At 42.7% G+C, this 20251-nt stretch overlaps 1 protein-coding gene across 2 annotated transcripts in view; it reads left to right on the top strand.

Annotated features, from left to right (window-relative positions):
- The first annotated feature begins 1092 nt into the window (after positions 1 to 1092).
- Positions 1093 to 20251, top strand: part of LOC311139783 (pleiotrophin-A-like) — a 37845-nt gene continuing 18686 nt past the window's right edge. The window contains exon 1 of one of the 2 annotated variants that reach the window (XM_084174731.1): positions 1093 to 1282. The gene's annotated coding sequence lies outside the window, so the exon portion shown is untranslated. Of the gene's footprint in view, positions 1283 to 1408; positions 1594 to 20251 lie in introns of those variants that run through there. The other variant, XM_084174732.1, reaches the window with a different exon arrangement.

Raw genomic sequence — 20251 nt, 5'->3', positions numbered from 1 at the left:
GACAACTTCACCGCATCAAAGGGACGATGGACGGCGCCATGTACCGTCAAATCTTGGGTGAGAACCTCCTTCCCTCAGCCAGGGCATTGAAAATGGGTCGTGGATGGGTATTCCAGCATGACAATGACCCAAAACACACCCAAAAGGAGTGGCTCAAGAAGAAGCACATTAAGGTCCTGGAGTGACCTAGCCAGTCTCCAGACCTTAATCCCATAGAAAATCTGTGGAGGGAGCTGAAGGTTCGAGTTGCCAAATGTCAGCCTTGAAACCTTAATGACTTGGAGAAGATCTGCAAAGAGGAGTGGGACAAAATCTCTCCTGAGATGTGTTTAAATCTGGTGGCCAACTACAAGAAACGTCTGACCTCTGTGATTGCCAAAAAGGGTTTTGCCAGCAAGTACTAAGTCATGTTTTGCAGAGGGGTCAAATACATATTTCCCTCATTAAAATGAAAATCAATTTATAACATTTTTGACATGCGTTTTTCTGAATTTTGTTGTTGTTATTCTGTCTCTCACTGTTCAAATAAACCTACCATTAAAATTATAGACTGATCATGTCTTTGTCAGTGGGCAAACTTACAAAATCAGCAGGGGATCAAATATTTTTTTCCCTCACTGTAGATGTATTTGAAATACATTTTATGTGATGTTAAATATATTGAAATGTATTTTGGGGTACTGTTCTCTATGCTGTTGTTCATGTTGTTCTACTGTATATTAGATGACTGGGGCTATCCTGTCTCAGCCCATCTGTATCTCACCCCACCTTACCCCAACCCAACTCAACTCAACACAAACCATCTCCCAGCCCCTCTCTCTCTCTCTCTCTCTCTCTCTCTCTACAGTGTGACTCCCTAGCCTAGCTCCAGTTCTGTCTCTAAGTGCTCCCTCTCCTCCCTCTTGTCTCTCTCTCTCTACCCCCTCTTTCTCTCTCCTCTCTCTCTCCCTGAGTGCTGCTCCCCTGCCAAGCGGGCCGTCCCTGGAGTGACCTTGTGGCAATGAGCTCCTGATCACGAGTCAGGAAACCAAGCTTTTCAGCACGCCCTCCTCTCTCAACAACAGAAATGAGAGGGTGAGAGAAAGAGAGAGAGAGAGAGAGAGGGGGGGAAACAGCTATCGTTTGCCCAGCCTTGTGGAGAGACAAGAGTGAGAGAGTAAGTGAAAGAAAGAGAGGGAGGTAGAGAGACAGAGTGACTGACAGCAGGGGTGAGTAGCAGATGAGAGGAGAGTTCCCAAACTATTGCAAAGCGTTGGAACAACCACCAGACCTCCAGTTCAAAGTAAGTACTTATAACCGGGGCACAGTGAACACTTGGATGTGTGGTGGTAGTTGGGTGACCAGGAGAGATGTGGCGTGTGAAGCTATTGGGGCTGAGATGAGGAGGGAGATTTCGGAATTGTGAGAGGCAGACAGGGACTAGCAATGCTGGGAGTCTGTGGTGTATGAATGGGCCAAGACTCAATTAGATGATTCCAACTGTCGCCTCGACAGTTACAGACAATTAAGAAGGAGCGTAGGAGGAATGTTTGTGTTGTGAGATTGTGGAACTGGTGTCTTTGAGTTGGCAGCATCATTATCATTCTCTGTGCGGTAAGTGTTTTCTGGCTCGCTTTGTTTTGGATGTCATGCCACGTCCCAGGCTAATAATACACTAAGCACTGTGACAAACGAAAGTATAGCTCAAGAGTCTTTCTGTGAAGATTTTTTTTCCTGTATATCTCAATTCTAATTTATGGTTGCAGATACTAATCACCACAAGCTATGGGTGTTGTTTTTGTATCCACAGTTGCTGTAAACGATCTTGATTGTCCATGTGTGTTTTCTATGGTATTATTCAGTTCTGAAGGTGGAAGGCTCAGAGGCTCAGGTATATGAACATAAAAGCTCTTGTTTTTTCATTAACAAAGGATTTATAATTTAAACTGGATATACTTACTCTTCAGGCTTCGTATGTGAGACAAAGAAAACAGTGAACATAAAATAACAATAAGCTCAAAACAAGCTCATGAGGAAATGGGAACAATAGTAAAGATAGCTGCAGAACTTTATGTATTTACCGTCTCCCTGTAATATTTAGTGTTTGCATTACAGTAAGTGATTAACTCCAAAGTAGCATTTATCCAAATACCTAGTATGCTGTAGGACCATGCTTCGTTGCAAACTTCAAGGCTTCTTAGAACATCAATGTTTCCTCTAGTCCAAAACGACATTTAGTTTTTTTTTCATGTTGTACCACAACCGCTTGAATCACTCCATCAGTCAAGTTTCACAATTCTACAGTTGCATGCCCACCAGAACATAGCCATTCATTCTCCAAGCATATCATCAGAGTGGTCATCTTCTTGGCTGTGTTTGGTATCTGCTTATAAAGACCTATGCTTGCAGTGTATGTGAGTGTGTTTGACAGAGAGTATTTGTGCGTGGCCGTGCATGTGCGTGTTGTTGGGGACAGTGTTTTTCCCAGGATATTGTAATTTGGGTCAGGCCTGACTGGAATGAGAAACCAAGGGCACTGGTATTGTAGCACTCCTCTGGTTGAGCAGACCTTGCGCCTGTGTTGCCATAGTTATGTTCACCACTGGTATAGGAACCCCAACTTCGACCAACATCTCTGACATTCCTACTGTGTACAAAAGAGCCCTGGTCTCGTTCTAGCTTTAAATGAGCTTGGCCAGTTCATCGCTTTAGAATCAACACATGGTGTGTTCCTAATGAAAGAGCCGGGAGATTAAACATGAGGTAATAGGAGGAGAGATGAGCTTGAGAAACCAGCTTTGGTCAGTGGGAAGTCAAGCTCATTGAGAGAACCAAGGCCGAGCTGAGCTGCCTGGAAGGAGGGTGAGCTAACTCTCACATAACCAGTCCCATTTGTAAATGTGCACTAGCATTTATGTAAGGGCTGCCATTTGAGGAAGATAAGGCGAGGCACATGTTACGGACCCTGCTTTCCCTCAACACCTGATCTTTCTATGTGCGACACTGAGAGATGCTATTCAGCATGGAACACAAAGCCAATGCATTTCACCCATCTATACAAATGCTGTGTCACGTGACCGCTCTCCATGGAAGACCCGAAGCAATAAGGTATAGAATGGTCTGTGAGATCCCTAAGAAGGCTGCTTCACAGGGGGGAAGAGAAGCACTCAAAGGAGCCAGGTCAGGTCTATAGGGAGCAAGTGGGTGAGAGTGGGAGGGTGGGAGGGATAAGGAAAATGCACAAAGATCCCCACATTGAGTGTCTGGTTCATTCTTGTGGTGTACACATTGACCTCTCACATCACATGTAGGCTGAACAGAGTGGCTGTTGATTGGGTTGGGAGAGGGAGGGAGGGAGGGAGAGGGCTGCCAGACCCAAACCAGAGACGGACCCCAGTCTAGGCCCCGGAGCAGCCCGTTCCCCTGTTTGCGCCGAATAGCCCTCTCTGGCTGTCGTCATGCCAACGATGACCTTGGAAGTTGACAGTACAGCGCAAACAGTTCTGGGACCAGGCTGAGCTCGGAGTGCATGGGCTGTATGCTGGTTGGTAGTGTAGCTAAACTAGAGCTGTCAGCTGTGACCCTGCAATAAGAGAGGGAGGGTTCAACAGTATAATTTAATATGCCATTTAGCAGACGCTTTTATCCAAAGCGACTTACAGTCATGTGTGCATACATTTTTTTTGTGTATGGGTGGTCCCGGGGATCGAACCCACTACCTTGGCGTTACAAGCGCCGTGCTCTACCAGCTGAGCTACATAGTATCAACTATCACAGAGCTAGAAGAGGCAGCAGTATGACACTAAGAGGTAACTGGCTCTCTATTTCATCAATTATTCTCAGAAAGCCCATAGGTAATCATGGCTTGGAATTTAGTCTGAGCTGAGGGCCTGTGTTGTTTAAATGGTCAATTGAGGAAATGCACGCATTCTAATTGAGACATCAATCAGACGGCTATTTCATTACAACAAAACCGTAACAATCTCTGGCTTACTGAAAATCCTTAAAGCCAGCGATGAGAGAACGTTCCTCTTGTGCCATTGGCCCATTGCTTGACAGCGTGTCTTTGGAGGGAGGAACACCATTGATGGCGCTGGCAATTACTTTTGTTGTGGGGAATCTGATGGGTGCATTTTTGTGTGAATCGTGTGTGTCCGTCTGGTCGTGCGTCTGTCCGTGTGTCTGTCTGTGTTTTTGCCTATCTTACTGTGTGTGTGTGTGTGTTTGTGTCCAGCTACGTTCATGGACGTAAATGTGGGACAGACATCGTATCACATAACCACTCATAACATCTATATTGGAAATCACACAAATCGAACTTCAGATTCAGACCACCTTTCCACTAATGGCCAAATAATAAATTTACATTTGTTGGATATAAACTGTCTGGAGAGTACCTGTATTGTGGAGAGCTAGCTTGCCTGTGGTCATATTAAAAGAAAATGTATGCACTCACTAACTGTAAGTCGCTCTGGATAAGAGTGTCTGCTAAATGATTAAAATGTAAATATAAAAATATAAAGATCTGACTCTGACTGTGACTTACTGTGGAGTGCCTATGGTTTGGCACTTGTATTGGTCTGATTGGCTGTGTGATCCTCTGAGGAATAGTGATGGTCAGAGGCCTTCCACCATGATCAATTAGTTCATTAATCTCCCACAGTCACAGCTTGGCCTGCATACGCCTGGCACCATCCCTTGGCCTCTGATTGGCCCACACTGCTGGTGAGGTCAGAGGGTCGATGTCTGTCTAGTGTACATAATAATTACACAAGAAAGGAAAACTCAATACAGTGCCTTGCAAAAGGATTCATCCCCCTTGGCGTTTTTACTATTTTGTTGCATTACAACCTGTAATTTAAATTGATTTTTATTTGGATTTCATTTAATGGACATACACAAAATAGTCCAAATTGGTGAAGTGAAATGAAAAAAATAACTTCTTTCAAAAATTCTTCAAAATAAATAATGGAAAAGTGGTGCGTGCATATGTATTCACCCCCTTTGCTATGAAGCCCCTAAATAAGATCTGGTGCAACCAATTACCTTCAGAAGTCACATAACTAGTTAAATAAAGTCCACCTGTGTGAAATCAAAGTTTCACATGATCTGTCACATGATCTCAGTATATATACACCTGTTCTGAAAGGCCCCAGAGTCTGAAACACCACTAAGCAAGGGGCACCACCAAGCAAGCGACACCATGAAGACCAAAGAGCTCTCCAAACAGGTCAGGGACAAAGTTGTGGAGAAGTACAGATCAGGGTTGGGTTATAAAAAAATATCAGAAACGTTGAACATCCCACAGAGCACCATTAAATCCATTATACATTTTTTTAAAGAATATGGCACCACAACAAACCTACCAAGAGAGGGCCGCCCACCAACACTCACGGACCAGGCAAGGAGGGCATTAATCAGAGAGGCAACAAAGAGACCAAAGATAGCCCTGAAGGAGCTGCAAAGCTCCACAGCAGAGATTGGAGTATCTGTCCATAGGACCACTTTAAGCCGTACACTCCACAGAGCTGGGCTTTACGGAAGAGTGGCCAGAAAAAAACCATTGCTTAAAGAAAAAATAAGCAAAAACGTTTAGTGTTCGCCAAAAGGCATGTGGGAGACTCCCCAAACATACGGAAGAAGGTACTCTAAAATTGAGCTTTTTGGTCATCAAGGAAAATGCTATGTCTGGCACAAACCCAACACCTCTCATCACCCGAGAACACCATCCCCACAGTGAAGCATGGTGGTGGCAGCATCATGCTGTGGGAATGTTTTTCATCGGCAGGGACTGGGAAACTGGTCAGAATTGAAGGAACGATGGATGGCGCTAAATACAGGGAACTTCTTGAGGGAAACCTGTTTCAGTCTTCCAGAGATTTGAGACTGGGACCGAGGTTCACCTTCCAGCAGGACAATGACCCTAAGCATACTGCTAAAGCAACACTCGAGTGGTTTAAGGGAAAACATTCAAATGTCTTGGAATGGCCTAGTCAAAGCCAAGACAGCAATCCAATTGAGAATCTGTGGTATGACTTGAAGTTTGCTGTACACCAGCGGAACCCATCCAGCTTGAAGGAGCTGGAGCAGTTTTGCCTTGAAGAATGGGCAAAAATCCCAGTGGCTAGATGTGCCAAGCTTATAGAGACATACCCCAAGAGACTTGCAGCTGTAATTGCTGCAAAATTGGCTCTACAAAGTATTGACTTTGGGGGGGTGAATAGTTATGCACGCTCAAGTTTTATGTTTTTTTGTCTTATTTCTTGTTTGTTTCACAATAAAAAATATTTTGCATCTTCAAAGTGGTAGGCATGTTGTGTAAATCAAATGATACAAACCCCCAAAAAATCCATTTTAATTCCAGGTTGTAAGGCAACAAAATAGGAAAAATGCCAATGGGGTGAATGCTTTCGCAAGCCACTGTATGTGACCTGACAGCGATTGTTTGGTTTGTGTGTGTGTGTGTGTGTGTGTGTGTGTGTGTGTGTGTATGTGTGTGCATTCACATGCGTGCGTATGTAATCAATCAAATAAAACCTCCATAAAGCCTCCCTACATTCCTGTTGAATTTCAGCACTACTGTCCAAGTGTCCTTGCCCCAAGGGGTGACTGGTGCCCTGAGTGAACTTGAGTCCAGTGTCTTTTTGATTGAAGTTTGGAGTCCAGTGTCTGTTTGATAGAAGTTTGGAGTCCAGTGTCTGAGTGTATATAGGATGAGTATAGCTCCCCGGGGTCAGTACACTTTCTGTGTTTGTGTGTACAGGCTGCAGTTACCACACCATGTGGGACCATTATGGTTCTGTTTCTCTAATGAACTGAGAGATTATCTTGTCCCTCACACACCAAGTCACCAGAGAACACAGGAGAGAGAAGAGAGGGAGAGAGAGAGGGAGAGAGAGAGAGAGAGAGAGAGAGAGAGAGAGAGAGAGAGAGAGAGAGAGAGAGAGAGAGAGAGAGAGAGAGAGAGAGAGAGAGAGAGAGAGAGAGAGAGAGAGAGAGAGAGAGAGAGACTTTCTGTGTTTGTGTGTACAGGCTGCAGTTACCACACCATGGGGGACCAACCTGTTTGTGTTTGTCTAATGAACTGGGAGAACACAGGAGGGTGAAGATATAGACATAAAGAGGGAGGGAGAGAGAGAGAATATAGAGGGATGGAGAGAGAGAGAGAGAGAGAGAGAGAGAGATAGTGAGAGAGAGAGAGAGAGAGAGAGAGAGAGAGAGAGAGAGAGAGAGAGAGAGAGAGAGAGAGAGAGAGAGAGAGAGAGAGAGAGGGAGAGGGAGAGATGAGATAGAGAAAGTGAGGGAGAGAGGAGATGAGATATAGATAGAGAAGAGAGAGAGAGAAGGAGGGGGAGAGAGAGAGAGAGATAAGAATGAGAGAGAGGGAGGGAGAGAGAGATGGAAGAATGAGAGAGAGGGAGGGGATAGAGAGAGAGAGATGGAAGAATGAGAGAGAGGGAGGGGAGAGAGAGAGAGATGGAAGAATGAGAGAGAGGGAGGGGAGAGAGAGAGAGGAGGGAGAGAGAGAGAGAGAGAGAGAGAGAAAGGGGGCGAGTCAGTGGAATAATTTACAGAGAAGGAGAAATGTAGGGATCTATGCTTCATATCTGTTCATTTATGTGATATGTGGCAGTATGGATTCTTGTATATGGGTGTGTAGAAGTGTGAGGCAGAGCCATTCATCGATCATAAAGCAAATTCTACATAGTGACATTTTATAAAAGGATGGCATGATGAAATCCATCCTTACAGTACATTGCATTGTTAACATCGACTGGTTTACATAAACTAAGCAGAGTAGGGCCGGGTTAATCCCTGGATGGTAGACCACATAGGAAAGTGTGGTTGCTGTTGTTGGAGGTGGTGCTGGAGGGCCAATAGTAAACATTTCTCCATTTGGTATTAGGGATGCTCTCAAAGTACTATACATGCTTTCTGATGCATTGAAATACACTATACAAATGCAACAATCAATTACATACAACATTAAATGTGTCCTTTTATGCGTATTGAGAAAATAAAACTATCCATATCCCTTTCAGCAATCTATCCTGGCAATAGAGGTGCCTGTATAACATGTAACACTCCTTGGGGGCACCATAACATGACATACAGTGTATGTGCCACCTCCAATGCAACAATCTAAATGTTAAAATCTATAGAGGCAATCAATGCTAATCTCATTTTATTTACCTGACATTTTAGTTGCACTGTGGCTGAGTGACTTCGATCCACCGTAGAGGACTTTATTCAATATTATGGCCACTGTTAAGGAGAGTGTCAGGCATAAACAGTGTAAGGCTAAAAAGGAAATTTGATGGAAAACCATAGTCCGTCTTTAGGGGTTTGTCAGTCTGTCTGCCCTTGACAGGTAGGCTGTACAAAACTGAGAGCCATTTCCACTGATGTGGCCAGTCTACTCATGGTGAATGGAAAGATGAACTGAGTGCGAGCAGTAATCTGCAGCATTCTACCACTTTGTGTTCTTATTCCATTCTCACTGCTAATAGGATGGCTAATGCAAATGAGAGATGCAATGGAATGGGGATAATAGCCTAATGACAAGGCATTGCACGGCTCAAATGGAAAGTTCTGATGGAATTAATTTAGACAGCCTACATTCGATATAGTGTAATGTGTAGATTATATCGAAGCTCTACACTTCTATGTAGTTAGCTGATTGATGAATGTTTATGATGAACGTAAGGATGTTAACAACAGACAATCATCACAAATGACATTAGAGCCAATCCTTTTGTCAATAACCTGTTTGGATGCTTGCGGAGTGGTCTCTGACTTTATACATTTTTGTTAAAAACAAGAGCATACTTTGCATGTCCATGGTCAATCCCGCAATCAATGCCATATATCCACTTTGATCTTTGCTTAGTTCTGCACGAAAAAAATAAAATCTGCATCAATTATGGTGATGGCTGTTTTTAAAGTTGCTTGAATTGGAGGAGATATTGCAAAAAGCTATATTTCAATGTCTTAAGCATTTGTTAAAATAAAATGTAATCAGACTTTATGCGCTAAAGAGGGAGCTTAATCCTACTCCATTTAAATCTCACCAGGTTTTAATCTGACTCTGTGGAGACGTTCACAAGCTGATAGCGTTCTGGGATGTTTTTATTTCTTTGAGGGCTGCGTTCAGGAGTGAGAGAGTGATTTGATAACTTCACCACATAGAATGGCTTGGGGAGGGGGGGGGATTAAGTAAGCCCACTCTATGGAGCTAAAACCAAAGCGGTGCTTGTACCCACCAATAGGTGATCAGAGCTTTAGGATCACAACATTCTGAGGAGGGTTGCGTTCAGCAGCGCCTCAGGGGGACGTTCAAGAACACTTTTTATCCCTGTCCTCATTAAACCTCCCACCAAATTCTCCCAGACTGACTTGTGTGGCTCAGAAATCCCTTTGCAAATCCCTCACTAAGGAAACAATCTTCAATGTTCTTGAAGTTGCAACTTCAATATGGTGGATTATGGCTCTCACACATACTGTGTTTGTTGTGGAGAGGGAGAGAGAGAAAGAAGGAGAGAGAGAGGGAGAGAGAGAGGAGAACGATGGAGAGGGAGGAAGAAAGATGGAGAGAGAGGAAGGGGGATGGAGAGGGAGAGAGAGAGGAAGAGAGTGGGAGAGAGGAAAAGATGGAGCGGGAAGAAGAAAGATTGAGAGAGACAGAAAGGAAAGGGGATTGAGAGAGAGAGAGAGAGAGAGCGAGAGTGAGTGAGTGAGTGAGAGACAGACACCCCATTAGTCATACATTAGTATTCTGTCCACAGGTCATAGTGAGAGACAGCCAGTCTACACTAACACCAGAGAAGGGGATGGAACTTTCTACTCTTTTTGACCCATAGCTCAAATTCTCCTGACCGGATGCAAAAGGCAGAGAAACACATCCATGTTTCAAAAAGCAGAGAAACATCGATTCCAGGGGTGTACTACTTATGTTAGCAAACAAACTTCCGTATTCTCCTCAGGAATTCTATATCTCCAGGAAAGGGTGGAGAAACCAAGGTCCAGAGAGAAAGGTTGTCAGGCAGGTAGAGGAAATTGTTGAAGCAAGCTTGTTTCTCGTACCCCTCTGATGAACACTAATGGTTTGTCCTGTACATGTAACTAACTGGGTAATGCCCCTGGTGATTAGAGTCTGCTGGTTGAGGGGGCTTTGTTGTCCTCCCCCTGTGCTGGTCATCCAGGCCAGACACCCCCTGGAGCTGCTCAGAGAGAGCCCCTGGGGGCTAATTGGGCCAGTGGATCGTGAGCTGCACACCGATGCTGCACTGTGGACACTGTCAGACTGTTGTGAGAAGGGGCCAACAGCTAAACCGGCATCAACAACAAGGGTTGAGTAGGTTACTTTCTAAATGTAAGCCTTTACAGTTACTAGTTACAATGCCTGTACAAAAGTTTTATATGTATTTTTTTCACAAACATCCTTTCTGAATTTAAATGTAATCCAATAAGTAATCATCTCGTTTTTTCGAAAGTATCTGTAATCTGATTACAATATTTTTGCTGGTAACGTAACTAATTACAATGACTCAGATTACATGTAATCAGCTACTCCCCAACCCTGTCAACAACCAACTTATGCAACTATGGTGGATGTGTAACCAGGCCAGGCCAACGCAGTACAGCTCAGCTTGGTTTGACTCAGTAGTGTGAAAACGGTATTAGATAACTATACAAACACACACCCAGACAGACAGGATCATAAAAAAACGTGTGATTTGACGTTGTGTTGTATTCTCTGAGGGGGAAACCACATGTGCCATAACCTGTTTGTCTGTGTGACCCAGTTCATTGTGTCAGAGGTGGTCAGAGAGGGCATGGAACATTGCACAACCAACCACACTTCAACTCATGGAAAATGAGGGTGTTTCTGCGCAGTCTGGCATAATGTTCTGTGGCATGTTGAAAGGGCCCAGTCAGTGCTCTGGGCTGTGCTGTGCTGTGTCTGTGAGCAGGTGGCCGGAAACTATCTTGAATCCCATCATGACCAGAGACAGTGATGGGAACACTGCCAGAAACATTTAGCTTTTCTGAGAAGAAACGTAGGGCTTGAGTGGAGGTTGTCATGTATGGTGGCTCCCAGGAGTGTTGCTATTCCCTTTGAGGAGAATGACAGTGGAAAGCTATAAGCACTCTATAGCAAAAAAGAGTTCCTCAATTTACTTGCAAGTTGTCCTTTGGAAAGTATCATGTATTCAGGGTTAAGAAAAACACTGGGAAAAGTGGAATAAAGCAGGAGATGAATCAGACCTGTGTTGAATAAACAGATGAAAACATGGAAACTGTCACGCCTACTCCTGCTCCCTCCCTCCCTCCCTCCGGTGTTCGACATCGCTGGTCTACTAACCACAGGTCCTGGCAACCCACATTGCGCACACCTGGCAACCATCATTGCGCACACCTGCTCCCCATCGTTAAGCACACCTGGACTTCATCACCACCCTGATTACTCTCCCTTCACATAGCCCGGAGTTGCCTCTGTCATCAGGCAGTATTGGTTTTGGTTACATTCAGTATGCAGCTCCTGTTTTGTATTAGCGGCATGTTTATTATTATAAAATTCACCTTCTGCACCTGCTTCCTGACTCCCTGCATATACGTTACACATACTCATTGTCATGACTCTCCTGACAGTGATCAAAGGACCCATCAGCTCGGCAAATGTTTGAAGATAGCCAGACCCCCTCTCTCCCACGGAAGGGGGGCTGTGCCGGTCTTGACACCTTAACACTGGGTCGTAAATTTAAGCAGGAGAGAAACTTTCTCTCTCTGCCTTTCAGTATCCACCAAAGGAATGCCTTTGTCTAGAGAAAGTGTGGCCCGCCTAAAAACTCTAACGTCAAAAGATTGGACATTGGAACATTATTTCTGACATCCAAATGTTTGGAATGGTCAGTGGAGATCTAAAGAATAATCATGTCATATTGTTTATTATTTTGTGATGTAATTAAGGATAGTATCAAGAAATAAATGTAACTCAGAAAGTGTACATATTCTACTTTTTTTTTTACATCTAAATGTTTTATAAAATATATGATTAAGTATGAGAGTATTTTGGTTAAGATAGCAATGTGATTTTAGCCTTCTAATGAGATAATTGTTTTCTCATTAGAACTTTTGCCCAGTCAAGTGAGCACAGACATTGTGTTGGTGTGATGGAACACCCCCGTTTTACCCGAGTATAAAGGCTTGAAAGACAAATTAACATTAGACCAGAATAAAGTGAGAGTGGCAACTGCACGTTTAGAATGGTTAGCACTTTGAGAAAGACCAGGAAGCGTGGAGCTGTGGCTACACGGCTTAAAATGGTTAGACCAGAAAGGCCAGCCGACGTGCAGCGGGAGCTGAACGTTACAAATGGTTGACACTTTAAGACCAGGAAACGTGAGATGTTCGTCCACACGTCTGAAATGGTGAGAAACTCTCAATCTCTACACAAGAAGAAGAAACTCACTAGACCGTAGCATTACCAGTCTGCAGCTGGCATGTAAAGTAGTCTAGAACTTTCACTAAAGAAGGACAATCCCATCTCAGACAACCATTGGTACATCTGAAGTATCTACTCTAACGAACACTCCATTCAAAGACAAGCCGAGTCTCACCGAAGTGGAACAGGACAGTCAAACCCTTTTTGAGAAAGTGGTTCAACAGAGAGACGACGATCAAGGACAGCTACGAGTAAATATGCATTGCATTTCTTGTCCGAATAAGCGGTGGTTTCCAAATGTACAACGATAAGTTGAATCTCTTTGTCTCTCCCTTTCACTCTCTTTCTATTGACCCCTCCTTCCCCTAACCAAGCAGTCATGTTGTTAGTCAAGTTCACTAGGGACCTGTTTTCATTGTATTACGTTAGTAATCAATAACTTATACCGTGTGTGTGTGTTTATGTATTCTGTGTTATTATTTAGTTAGTTAGTAAATAAATAATTAAGCCAATTTGTGTATTGCTGATTCATCAATAAGGTTAGGGTTCTTGCAGATATCAAGGAGCATACGACGTTCAGAATGAGACTGATGAGGTTATGATTAATAAGTGACTGTTATCGATATATAACATATATATATATATATATATATCTTCTAAGAGTTTAATTCGGGAGATGGTAACTCGTTAAACAACTTCTTCCGTGGTGCCCCAAATTCCTAATTAGTTAATTGTTACATGATTAATTTAATCGAGTGACAATTAAACATAGTTAGTTGATTCGATAAATAACAGTCATCAGATTAATGAAAGTCACGTCACGACATCATATTGGTGGGTAAACAGGGTGTGCATTCCAAATGGCACCCTATCCATATGGGCCCTGGTCAAAAGTAGTGCACTATATAGGGAATAGGGTGCCATTTGGGAATCAGGATAACAATACATGTATGATGGATGGCCTTAGCATGTGTTGAAGAAGATGAGGCCAGTGACGTGATCAGATGAAGTTGGTAGACAGGGTTGGCAGAATGTTCCTCAGTAATGAGAATAAATGAAATAGCCTCTGAAAATAAACTGAGGCAAGAATTTTAAATGCAAATGCTTTTACCCATTTTTGTGTATGTGTGTGCGACTGTGTGTGTGTGTACGCGTGTGTTTGGGACCTTTGGTTTAGGCAATGGGAGTAGATAAAGCTGACTAAGACATTGTGGAGTTGATGTTGTATTTTAACGGATTCAACGGATTCAAATATGCCATGGTAACACTAATTGTGTCATGACAGAATAGTTCTGGTTAGTATGGCTTGAGACAATAACATTCAAAATACCTAGCTAACAGTGGAGGCTGTTGAGGGGAGGATGGCTCATAATAATGTCTGGAATGGAGTCAATGGAATGGTATCAAAAACGTGGTTTGTGGTTGATACCATTCCATTGACTCCATTCCAGCCATTATTATGAGCCGTCCTCCCCTCAGCGGCCTCCACTGCTTGCTAACTAATAACACTTTTAGGCTGCTGGAACATTTTCATAATAAAGGCTTGGACCTGACTTCATACAGTGCATACAAATATGAATCTCTTTAACGACAAATCAATGCAAAACATTTCCTCAGATTCATCTTTCAGGATCAGCAAATGATGTGTGCATATACTGTAACACATTCCACAGCCAGTGCACACAGAAACAAACAAACAAGCCACTGCCGGTCTTATTGTGGAATAAATTAGGCAGCGTTGCTGTGTATCGAATTCCCATCAGCCCTCTCTGCTGACTGAAGTCACAGGGCCCCAGGCGTTGGATCTCTCATGGCTCTGCTGCACATGTTTTTGACAGTGGCTGGCTGGCTGCATGCTCTTCATCCAACAGCTCTATTAGCCCTATATCTATACACTAGCAGATCATGCAACAGATCTAGTATCCCTATATCTCTACACTAGCAGCTCATCCAACAGCTCTATCAGCCCTATATCTCTATATTAGCAAATCTGTGTTATGTTCAGTAGGGCACTCCGTAGCACAACGCTTTGAAACGTCAAAAGAAATCTGTGTTTTTATTGGACAAGTGCAGGTAGTTCCTCCCTGTTTCACTCCGTTTCACTACTGAACACCACACAGCTTAGACACTTAGCGGGAAATCTCAAATCACAGTGAAAACTTGTAAATTAAATGACAGGTTGTAATATTGAAGATATCCACTATCAAAACAACTTTACAGATGTATTAGTGTACCTATTAATGTGCACTTTCAATCAATATGTGCAAATCACTTTCAGATCAAATTAAAGCTAACCAGTTTGAAGGATGTGTAAGTCCGGATATTAGCTATACATTTAAAACTGTAAAGTTGTTATAGAAACCCAGGCTTTGTGTCAAGTATGCCGGCTGGCCTTTACTACCCAATATTGGCCTTCGATCCTGGTGCTTCCCTCAATCTTAATGAGATGGTCTGTGAACAGACAGAGCAGGTGGTAGTAGTTTTGGGGGCTTGAGTAGGCTACAACAGGGGTTTTCAAACTGGGGCCCGTGGAGGAACTGCAGGGGGTCTGTGATTTATTTTGGTGTTTCTTGGGGGGTGGAAATATATATATATATATATAAAAAAAGGTTTTATGTGAAAAAATATACTTTTATGAATATCGCTATCTACAACAGAATACCATCATAAATACCATTTGTATGTTTCTGCATCCGGTATGAAGGAAGTTAGAGGTAGTTTCACAAGCCAATGCTAACTAGCGTTAGCGCAATGATTGGAAGTCTACAGGAAGAGGGGAAGTACTGTATATTCATTGCCAAAATCTTGAACTATCCCTTTAATATGGAGGAAATTACAGTCATTGGAGCTAATTCCAGGTATTTTTCTGTAAGTGGTAATTTTCGGGATGGAAAAACAGTTTAACTGTCAACTTAACTGACCAAAACCAGATACAAAGCATTCAGAAAAGATGTTGAACTATTTATATTTTTAAATAATCTTTGAGAATTGAGAACTAACAATCAAATAAAAGCTAGACAGTCAGGGAGAATAAAGGCCATTCAGAGCACCTGCCAATTGACTTTGTTATAATGTTTGAGCAGAAGAACACAGCATTAGCCATGGCAAAATGCATAGAATTGCAGGAAATTTGCTTTAAAACTGCAAAATGGTCTCTCAGCGCCATGCCAAACTGTGTAGAACTGCTGGAAATTAGCTTAGAAACTGCAAAACAAAATCTCAGCTCTCAATGGAAAAATATGTAGAATTGCAAAATAATTGCTTTACAACAGCAACATGTTATCCGCCGCCAAGATACCTTTCTAGCTAATAGGCTATGTTAGAGTTTACACTTCCTCTTCCAGTGAACTGTGGGGAGGTCAAAATAATGAATCTGTCTACCAAATCTATTAATTGTAAAATGTTGATTACTTCTACTTGCCATTATCATTCATCTGATTATAAGACAAGACGCATATATATTTTTGGTTAACATGATGGGGGTCTGTGGGTCACTGCCTAGGAGGGGTCCCTGGGCAAAAAACATTTGAGCAGTGTTTCTCAACCTCCGGTTCTGGGACCAGCATCGGTCCCTGGGATGATGCTGACCGGTACCTCTGATGGTTCGCTGACATGGATGTTTTTATCAGTTTTAAAGTTAGTCACAGTATATTGTAATCAGTCCCTTGAGGAGAAAGTACCATAGATTACAGAAAACGTTGGAGAAACACAGGATTTGAGGAACATACTGGAGGCTTGTCTGGTGGAGTGAGTAGACTATTAACCACCGTTACCCATCCCATGGCCCTCCATCCAAATGGCCCTGAAGACAATGCAATAACATTGACTTGTTTTGGCCTGGAGTCTTGTCCTTGACGTAACAGGGTTGTCCAATCTGTTCACACCCACCATTTTCAATAAATAACTTCCCTCTCTACATCCCAGGGAGCTGAAAATAAGACTGTTGCTGAAACCTGGGATATAGTGCATCTGGCCCATAATGACAGATGGTGTACTTCATTTAAATTAGCAGAAAGTCAGAAATAGAAGTGCAAGTAGCTAAATATGTGACTAGGTTCAGTCCACGTGCCTGTAAATACCTTGGACTGAAATGGCTTTCTGGTTCCATATTCAGAACACACACACCCACTGGGCAAAAATTGGTTGAATCAACGATGTTTCCTTGTCATTTCAACCCCAAAATTCAATGTCATGACTTTGAATCAACGTGGAAAACTGATTGGATTTGAAAAAAGTAATCAATGTTAAGGAATTTCGTCAACTTTTAACTTAAATCCAATGACATGGTGAAATATTTTGTTGGTCTCACATTGAATTTACATTAGTTGACATCTCAACTAAATGCAAATCAAAACTAGACGTTGAACTAACGTCTGTGCTCAGTGGTAATGCAGTGTTTGTTTGCCAACCGACACTAGAATTAAATGTACATGTATTAAATGTACATGTATTAAATAGACATGTAGTAAATGTACATGTATTATATGTACATGGCAGATGTGAGCCTCTCTTTCTCTCTCATGACAATCTGGTGCTTGTACCACAGAGGGTGATCATTCTACTTTGACTACTGTTGCATACTTGCTGGATTTTGATTGATTGGGCACTATGGTCAAACGTATTTCTCCATTCAGACTGTGTTGTCTGTCTTTGTTGTTTAGTGTCTAATCCAAAATGGCGGGCACTCAGGAGAAGCACCAGTGTCAAATTCCTGTTCCGCCACTACTTGCATTGGATCAGCGTCTCAAAGGACTGATATTTAAATGATTCAGGCTCAGTGGAGACTTGGTGTAAAATCAAAGCCTGTCAAAATGATTTGATATCAAAGATGAATAACAGTTTTTGCCTCAGGGCATAGAACAACCTTAACATGCCAGATATAAAAATTCCTTCATGGTCCATGCATAACGGAATACATAATCTGAATGTCTCAAATATGTTGTTCAGCCATAGTACTGAGCCTGCCTATTTATGAATGACTGGAAACGTCCTATATGTGAAAGCATACAGTAGCCCTCTATCCTTAGGAGGATTTTACATTTTGCAGTAACTCTCATAAATGTTACAACACTGGTCCTCATTTCTCCAGGCAGTACCAAGGACAGCCCAGAAGAGGGCAGAGTGTAGTTAATGAACGGGACTAGAACTTGAGCGTTTCCATGACTGTGAATGCAACAAAAGCCGTTCACTCAAGAGACAAAAAACACCTACACATGGAGGTCTCAGTGAAGTTGTGACCATAGATATAATTTAAGCCGCTAGAATGGGAAATATTATGAAGAGAAATCAATGGAAACACTAAGACAAAAATGACTGCATGTGTGGAAGCTAAGCAAGGCAGAGAGCTGTAAGCATGATGAAGTACAAGGCCATTGCTGCCTGTATTAGCAGAGGAAGACAGTAGAGCCTGTTCCGTATTTCAGTAGAGGAGAGAAGGGATGTTGGCTGCATTCAGCAAGGCACGTTTTGGAAGAAATATAAACTGATATAAATATAAACTGTAGAACAAACATGCCTCTCTGACATGTAGAAGAAGGAATAACGCCCGCTCTATTCTTGACTTTCTACCTGCAACGTTCCATAAGGGTTGCCTATTGAACAAAGCCCTGGTTCTCGTTTAGGATTACACAACAGAATGGAGGGGGAGAGGGGTCGCTGTCTGTCTGCAACTACTACAGATCATGAGAGCCTTCTGCTGTCTGTCAGTTTACTCCAATTGGTGCCCAAAGGATTTAAAAGCAATTGGATCTCTACATCATACAGTTGGAAGATCCCAGACCCATCATAATGAACTAAATCTGTTCTGGAACCGTAAGAGCATTTTGTATATGTGAGTATTAGTGGAGTATTAAGGTGTATTTAACACAAAAGCACAAAAGTGTCTGTAGGCCTATATGATAAATGCCTTTATAAATGAGAATGTCTCACTCTCCTGAGAGGCGCAGTGGTCTAAGGCACTGCATCGCAGTGCTAGCTGTTCCACTAGAGATCCTGGTTCGAATCCAGGCTCTGTCGTAGCCGGCCGTGACCGGGAGACCCATGGGGCGGCACGCAATTGACCCAGCGTCGTCCAGGGTAGGGGAGGGAATGGCCGGCAGGGATGTAGCTCAGTTGATAGAGCACGGCGTTTGCAACGCCAGGGTTGTGGGTTTGATTCCCACAGGGGGTATGAAAAAAAAAAAAAGTACGTTGCTCTGGATAAGAGCGTCTGCTAAATGACGGAAATGTTATAATAGTAAGGTTTACAATACATGAGTACTCTAACCCTTGGTGGGAGAGGAAGATGAGGTTTTAATTATAGGAAGGATGGTAAGAGCTATAATTCAGCAACCCCACTATATACCATCAGCATGTAGACATGTGGTCAAAATGTAGTCATTTATTCCTGATGCCGATATTAATGTTGCCTTCCTTTCCCCAGCTTCATACTCCAAGCTATGGATCTGCTCCAACAACTTGCTTACGATCAAATCACATCAACTTGATTAACCTTTGAGGGCTATTAAAATTAAACTATTGATCGAGAGTTCAAAGAACATTTTCAATCCTGTTTAGTCTAGACTACTATCCACCCAGACAGATCATCACAGACATGACATCATCCCCGGCTGTTTATCTACTCTTCAATATTAACTCCAATCTGGACATTTCCATCTAACAAACAGAAACAACTGAACAGAACCTATTGCAAATCCACACACAAGTACAATAGAGGAATGCTTTCATATTGAATTGAAATCGTCCCTCTATGGATATCTAACCTGAGACAGGTGCTTGTGGAAAATATTAATCAAAAAACTTGGAAAAGGTGTTTGAATGTTGGGTACAAGCACTAATTAGTTTACTCCACACACCTGCTACTAGCGTGTGGGTACATCTGGAGTCAATTAGGACGTCAGTGACAAGGGTCTCAAGAGAAAACAACCGAAAATGACCAGCCACAATTCACTTTGTACAAAAGCAAACAGGTTAGTGATTACAAACTAAATTGCAAAGTTTTAATTCTCTGAAAAGGAAGCGAAAAATATAGGTTGTGTGGAGGACTGAAATCAATGCGACACAGGACAGGCGTTTACTTTGTTTAAGGGAACACAAACCAATGTGCTTTTGGACCACCTCAGGAGGAGCTATAGGAGGACGGGCTCATTGTAATGACTGGAATGGAATTTATGGAACTGTATCAAACATATGGAAAACACATGTTTGACTCCATTCAATTTATTCCATCCCAGCCATTACAATGAGCCCATCCTCATATAACTCCTCCCACCAGCCTACACTGCATTGGTCTCATATATCCCACACACAGTAGCAATCTCTTGTCAGGGTAAGCTGAGGTGAGACACTAAGCGAATGGAATTTACTACTGTTGGCTTTTGCGTGTGTTGTAATCTTTACCTAAGCTCCATTCCCTCGCCCAGCTTACTGTCTTGTCTCTGTCTTTTACAGGCCAGTTTTCTAGACGACCTTGGTGCATTGAGTAAAGACTCCTAGGTACCCCTGACTCTAATAAGGAAAAAGTAGAGACACTGCCTTAGAAATGGTTATGCTTGGAATGTCAAAAGTCTATTTGGGACACTGGTTTCCATTTTCTATTCCCTTGTGCGATCCATGGGTTTTCCCATTTGTGGGAGCTGTTCTTTGTTGTGTCCTGAGTGGTAGGCATGGGATGGTGGTTTAAATGGGTGTGGAAGTAGTATAGGATTACAGCTGACGGACAGCTTTATATCTCCTCTAGCAGCTTTAGCCAGGCTGGTTACATCTTGTCTCGCGCTGTGAAACCCTCCACATTATAACGCCAAACAGTCGTTGAGGGTCATGGTTGTG

The sequence above is a fragment of the Coregonus lavaretus genome, assembly GCF_964263955.1.
Source record: "Coregonus lavaretus genome assembly, chromosome: 13".
In the NCBI taxonomy this organism is placed as follows: Eukaryota; Metazoa; Chordata; class Actinopteri; order Salmoniformes; family Salmonidae; genus Coregonus; species Coregonus lavaretus.
Note: the sequence above shows the minus strand (reverse complement) of the source record. Positions and strands in the feature narration are given on the sequence as shown.